Source organism: Phyllostomus discolor, chromosome 8, assembly GCF_004126475.2.
Source record: "Phyllostomus discolor isolate MPI-MPIP mPhyDis1 chromosome 8, mPhyDis1.pri.v3, whole genome shotgun sequence".
NCBI classification, from domain to species: Eukaryota; Metazoa; Chordata; class Mammalia; order Chiroptera; family Phyllostomidae; genus Phyllostomus; species Phyllostomus discolor.
The window spans coordinates 64,121,818-64,129,312 of NC_040910.2; the positions used below are offsets into that span (position 1 = coordinate 64,121,818).

A 7,495-nucleotide genomic window follows, 5' to 3' on the forward strand; every position below is an offset into this window, starting at 1 on the left:
CAGCTGCTCAAATCTCTCTCACTCTCCTTTCACTTTTTTCTAAAACAATCCTGCTGCACCAGTTCCTCCCTGCTTCTCCCACCCTTTTCTTCATGATCTTGTAACTTCCTTCCCCATTTTGTGTATTGTCACCCCCGCCTCCCAGCATTGGTGAAGTTATACTGTTTTTTAGTTGATCAAATTAGCTCTCTTAGCTTTTTCCTACTCTCTTCTCTAGCCTTTGACCCAAACAGAAAAACAAAGGAAGCGCCAGAGAAGAGTCCTTCCTCATTTTCCAAGAGGGAGTTGCAAAGATATCATTTAATATATATGTGAATGATAGTATTGATAATAGAATAATTACTAGAGTTACTTCATATGAAACTACTCTGCTGCTTCTCAGAGTGCACCGATTAAGACACATTTTGAATTTGAAGCTCATCCTAATCAGAAAATAGACTAAACAGCTAGGCCTGATATGGCTAGTATAAATAGTACACCTAAATTTATGTTGATTAGTGGATATGGTATAAGCAATGGGATTCATTATCATTAAGGCCAGTGTAAGGGCTAAGATTCATGCACTAATACATATTAATATAAATATTGACAACTCTAGTCATCATAAAGACCCCTTGGTAATCACGTATTTAATAAGTATACACAAACACACAGGTGTACAGTTGACCCTGGAACAACATGGAGTTTGGGGAATTGACCTCCTATACAGTTGAAAATCCATATAAAACTTTTGATGCCCCCCTAAATTAACTACTAATAGCCTACTGTTGACTGGAAGCCTTACCAATAACATAAACTATTGATTAACACATATTTTGCATGTTATATGCATTATATTCTGTATTCTTACAATAAGGTAAGCTAGCAAAAAATAAAATGTTATTAAGAAAATCATAAGGAAGAAAAATATATTTATAGTATTTCTTGAAAAACAACTGTGTATAAAGTGGACCCACACATTTTACATCCATGCTGTTGAATGGTCAACTGCGTATACCTGTTAATCCCAGTCACTTTGGAAAAATACAAAATTTACATTTTTCTTTGTGTAGTCCTGAAATGTCTGTGTAGAAATGCCCATGATTTCATTCAGAACTCTGCACTTTCCAAACCACACACACACATGCATCAATTCTGTCAATTCCACAACCTCTGCTACTGGCTACTCTCACTGCCAAGGTTTCCTTTGCAACATAGTTTTTTTTTTTTTTTTATGTCACATACAATACATTTCCCTAGAAAATATACAGAGAAGCTAAAAGAAAAAAAACTTATTCTACTACTTAGAGAGCACTATGGATGTTTTTGTACATATCCTCTCAAATTTGTTGTATTCAAATATACACATGAATATCTATCTGTCTATATACTTGTTTATCTATAAAAATACATTTACACAAGTGGGATTAAACACATACTATGTATTTACAAAAATGGCATTAAATGAATACTATTTTGTAACTCCTTCCATCTTTCCATCTCAATACACTATTTGTAGCATCATTTTCAATGAATATTTTGATGATTGTGGAAGGGTCCTAGGCAAGTAATTTTCTTCATGAGGAGGAGGAGTTAGAGTCAGTGGCATTGCTACACTGACACATAGGCGCTCATGAAATAATTATTCAGTGCTGCCCACACCTCGGCAGAGAAGCTAGGATTATCATCAGATTTGAAATATCTAAAGTGAATAGAAAACTGTTTCAGCAATGCAGACAATTAAGTGCATTGTTGTGGGTGATGGTGCCATTAGTAAAACATATCTCCTAATATCCTGCACATGAACAAATTTCCATCTGACTGTGTACCAACTGTGTTTGACAACGATGCAGTCACAGTTATGATTGCTGGAGAGCTGTGTACTCCTGGACTTTTTGATACTTGAGGAGAAGAGGGTTATGGCAGACTACAATCACTGAGTTAGCCACAAGCAGATATATTTCTAGTCTGTTTTCCAGTGGTCTCTCCAACCTCATCTGAAAATGTGAAAGACAAGTCAGTGCCTGAGATAACTCAGCACTGTCCAAAGGCTCCTTTCTTGCCTGTTGGGACCCAAATTGATCTCGGAGCTGACCCCTCAGCTCTTGAGAAACTTGCCAAGAAAAAACAGAAACCTATCACTCCAGAGACTGCTGAAAAGCTGGCCCATGACCTGAAGGCTGCCAAGTGTGTGGCATGTTCTGCACTCACACAGCAAGGCCTAGAGAATGTGTTTGATGAAGCAGTATTGGCTGCCCTGGAGTCTCCAGACCACAGAAGGGCCACAGGTGTATGCTGCTTGAGCATCTCTCCAGAGCCCTTTCTGCACAGTGGTGTCAGCATCATACTAAAAGCAATATTTAAATCAAAATGAAGATTAAAAATTAAAGTTTTCTTCAATAATGACAAATACCCTGCACCTACCCATAGCACTCATGTGAAACAAGGGCCATAAGTAGGGTCCCTATCCCCCTCTCAATACTAGTTATTTTTGAATAATTGTGTATTGTCATAAAAGTGACCAGTACTAGTTTTTAATCTGTTGTTTCAAAAATGTTTTTGTTTGTTTGTTCAAAAGCCAGACATGCTTCTGATGACTCTGCAACAGACTGATTTGGGTGGTCGAAGCTGCTCCTGAGTTCCACTCGGGAGTGATCTGGGACATCTAGTTTTGGTTTTTCTTTATTTTTTTTTTGGCAGGAGAGTGTGTGTGGGATTTGTTTTTATTTAGTCATCTTTTAGAAATTCATTAACCATTGAACAGCCCTTTAAAGGAGGGGCTTGGAGTGATTCTACATTCAGCTTCCTAGACCTAGTTTACAAAGCATGTTCCCTGCCTGGTGCCCTTAGGGTAGTAAATGCCTCATTTAATGACACAGTCCTTTTTGAAAGTTGCCTTTTCTCTTCACCCTTGAGTAGGTTCAATGTTTGATGAAACTCATGAAAGTGGGTGGAACTATCTTGCCCCCTCCCCCCACTCTTCTCTAGGAGGTACTATAAATGCCACGGACTTCCACGGATATTTGTTAGCCATTTGCTGATTTTTTTGAAGTTAATTTCTAACTTCTTTCATTGATAAATGAAGAAAAGTATTGTACCTCTTGAAAAATACCAAATGGGTCGAGTACATAATTTTTTAAAAAACAATATTTTGTCCTTGTCAGTCATGGTCTTATATGATTAGCATAGATGTGCAGCTTACCAGTGCATGATACGGTGTTCTAGACCACAGCTGAAGACCTGGTATTTTGAGGTGTGGTGCTAGAAGATAGACATCTCTGGAATGATGCACATACCCTTTTAAGTTATGAGGATGGAGACCTGTTTCATGATGAAAGCAGGGGTGGGGTGGGGGTGGAGAGAACATTTAACAACATGAGGACCAGGCAGGGGAGTCTCCTAATTTCCATTTTGCATTAGGAACCCTATAGCAGCCAGCTGAGGCTCTCTAGTTAAAAAAAATCATGGACAGAGTCTTATGAAGACTCTGCATAAGTGTTAATAGGGATTTTATCAGCTTATTTTTGTTGCAGTTTTCAATTTTTTTAAATGTTTAGGCAATCTCCACCTTCCCCAAGTCCTCATTCTAGTAGATTCATTAGTGTTGAACCAATGCTTTCTATGTGTCAATTCTTTGCATATGCATTCTTTTCAGGCATATTAAACAAACAAACAAACAAACAAAAACCTTCAGAAAAAAGATGATTATTGATGGGTTGAGTAAAACATCAGAGAAAGATTTCTCAAAGAGAAGAGCTAGTTCATTTGGGACACATTGTAGTGACTTTATCAGAGGGGTTTGGATCATGCAAGAGTTGTCCTCAACTGAGTTGAAACCTGATGTTCTCTAGCAACTCTGGAAACTCTGGTTTGTAGACTCATTTTTGAGTTGACAAGTTCTATGTCCCATAGGGAGCTGCCCAAGGTTGCTAATGAGGGCACCTGTGAGTCTAGACGGTCTCCAGTGAAGACTTCAGGCTTATTTTATGGACACACCCACACTTTAGGGAACTTTTCAAACCAAACTTTCTGGTTCCCTGGGATTTATGTATCACCACACAAAATTTCCCTTGACTTAAATGACCAAGAGGGAAAACAATACTGTTTTTCAAGTTGAATGTCTTGGCTCAGGGAGCAGTGGCTGAGGAAACATTATGAACAGAGTAGAATCATATAGATGTCACATGTCTTCATGGAGGTCAAAGGCAGACTGCCGAGGCTGCTGTCTGACACAGGTTCTGTGTGATGGCGATGGCAGAGGGTAAGAGTTGGGTGGTATAGACACTGAATGTCTTCATAAATGCCCCAAAGGCTGAAAATTGTGGCTGAGTTATCTGGTGTTCTTAAACATTCCAGGCAGTTCAGGGGCTTGGGATGAGCCCATGTGCATTTAAGGGGAAAGACATAATAATCTTCTGGAATGCACCATAACCCAAACTGGTCCCCTGTGATCTGTGATTGGAGAAAGGAGGCACCTGCAGGCTGGCAGTTCCTTCCTCCCCACCCCCACCCTGGTCTCAGAGTGACTCACAGTCCATTGAGGTCCTCTCCTTTGGGCAACTGATTTCTTGTGGTACAGAGAAGCCCTTTGCCCTGCCTACTCAGTGGGTTCTTTCACACCTTTCCTGTCAAGTAGGAAATGCAGGCAAGGCTGCTTAAGCTGTACAGTCGGTGTGACCCATACCGTCAATCTGCATCAGTACAGGAAACATCTTGTAACTTTAGTGAGTCGTATTGAGAAATTTGCCCTCAAATGCCAGTCCTGCATCACATATCAAAGTAGATTTGATTTACTGATACTGGGATTGGTCTTTGCCTTCCCTAACCCCTTTGTGCTCTAGGAATTAACATTTCCATCTAGATTTTCACCTCCCTGACCTCCACAGTTACTAATACTTTTGATCAAGGCTAACACTGTACTAAGAGGTTTAGTTCCACCTTTGGGTGGCATGAAAGATCTACCTGCGTATATGATGTGTTTGAGGTGAGATGTGGGTTTCCCTGGCCCACACCTTTGCCAACACCCAGCATGTTTGTGGAGGGCATGCTCTGCTTCTTCTCCTACAGGTTAACCACCAAAAAACTGGGAGTCCAGTTCCTACTAATATGCTCAACAGCTTATTGGTTCTACTTCCTTGAACAGGGCAAATTGTAAAGACAGCACTTGATCTTTAGGTCAAAAGGCCCTAATTTTTAAATGCTCTAAAATTGTAATAAAATATACAATATAAAATTTACGATCTTAGCCATTGTGGGCAGCTCAGTGGCATTAAGCACAACTGCGTCATTGTGCAACCATCACCACCACCCAGCTGCAGAACTCTTTTCATCTTGCAAAAGTGCAAATCCGGACCCATTACAGAACTCCTCATTCTCCCCATCCCCTGGCAACCATCATGCTACCTGCTGTCTCTGAATCTGATGACCGTAGGTACCTCATATAAGTGGAGTCAAACAATATTTGTCCATTTATGACTAGTTTATTTCACTTGGCATAAAGTCTTCCAGGTTCACCCAGATGGTAGCATGTGTCACATTTCCCCTCTATTTTATGGCTGAGTAATATTCCACTGTATGTATATTCCATATTTTGTTTATCCATTCATCTATCCACACACACTGTGTTTCTCCCATCTTCTGATTCTTACAAGTAATGCTGCTATGACCATGGGTATACACATACAACCCTGGTTGTTGTTATCAAACATTTTTACTTTCAGATAGTTGCAGATTTGCAAGCAGTTGCATGAAATTATACAAGTGTTTATGTGCGTAATCCTATTATTTATGTAGATTCATTGTTCTGCCATGAAAATCAAGGCACAGTTCAGTTTCATCATCAAAAAGATCCCTCGTGTTGACAGACCCCAAAGTTCAGCTCTAGATTTCATGGTCCATTTCTAAAGGGTGACAATAAATTGCATAGCTGAGCCCCCCTTTGGCAATGCCCTGCTACAGGTTTCTTGCTGACCACAGAAGTGGAGCACCGGAGGCACCGGGGCCTAGGTGATGGTTCCTCACTGCACGCTTAAGTAAGCTGTGGCATCCAGGGTGGTGAAGGGGCAAAGGACAGGGCACCTCACCCAATGCTGTCATGTCACGTCCTTGTCCTGCTCAACAACCACCATGCTTATGCTGTCAGTCACTACACTGCTAGTCAAAGCCCAACTGAAGTGGCCTTGCAAATGAAATGCTTCACTAGAACAGTGCTGCCAATAGGAATAATACGGGAGCCACGCTTGCCATTTTCAATTTTAAAGTAGTCACATTGAAAGTCAAAAGATATGCTTGAAATGAATTTTAATAATACATTGTGTTTAATCTAATATATGTATAATATTATCATTTTAACATGAAATCAGTGTAAACATGTTCAATGAGGTATTTTACATCCTTTTTCTCATACTAAGTCTCTGATATATGGTGCATATTTTGCACGTATAGTGCATCTCAATTTGAACTAACCACATTTTAGAGGCTCAATGGCTAGATGTGTTCGACGGCATAGATTTAGAAGCAAATTCTGTGCAATGAAGCTCTATGACTGCTTGTTGTCCGAGGAGCTTGTCAATCTCACTGATGTGAACATTTGCTGTGATCAGCACTCAGGTAAGCCACGCATTGGGCCAGCTGGTAGTGGGGAATATACCAGGCTTGCTCTTAGGATTTTGTTACCTTGGGAACCTGCTGCTTAACAGCAACCTCAGTTGCTCATTTCAGTGTCCCCAATATCAGAACTTGTATAGAAGGCCAGAGAATAAGGAATTGGCACAGATATGTATGTTGACAACTTGGGACACGGTGGAGGCAAAGCTTGCTGGTAATAGCTTTTAAAGGAACTGCAGTGGAATTCCAGACTGTTGGAAAGGAGTGAAACTCTGCACCTTTGTACAATTCCAGGTAGAACTTGGAAGTTGATATAGTTTCCTGGACGTGGGGCTTGGACTTCCACGTTAATCACCTGGCTTGACCTCACAGGGGCTCCAGCATGAGGGCAACCCCTCTCTATCCCTAGGCACTTCTGCCCCAGCATTCCTTCCAGGAGTTGGCACTGCCACCCACTTCCAGCCACCTCAGGAGATAGCTGGAATGCCAGCACCCTACAGGCACCCTTTGTCAGCTAAAAGCACCATAGAAATGGGTGTTTGGATAAAAAGTCCTCTGTGTGTTGTAGGCTGGGACAATGTCTATCACGGCCTACTCTTTCATCATGGGCATTTTTCTCTATATACTTAATGCTCCTGGAGAGAAGTGCAGATTTTCTGCAAAATGTATGGTTTACTGGGCTTGCACACTGGGTGTTCTTCTAAGAAAGGCTGCTATTCAGTGTCTGACCCCTACTCCTTGTCCTCATCCTTTCCTCACCCAAGCGTGTGAATAGCACACTTGGATCTCTTGGAGTGAAAAGTGTGTCCAGAGGGAGTTTGTATATTTTGCATGTGGGATGAAATACATTATTATGGTTAATTTCACCTGTTTCATTTTCCTTTTTTATGTGGCTACTTGAAAGCCACCT

General features: G+C 40.8%; 1 pseudogene; it reads left to right on the top strand.

Moving 5' to 3' along the window:
* The first annotated feature begins 1,513 nt into the window (after positions 1-1,513).
* On the top strand, positions 1,514-2,719 carry LOC114515388 (annotated as a pseudogene).
* The last annotated feature ends 4,776 nt before the right edge of the window (positions 2,720-7,495 follow it).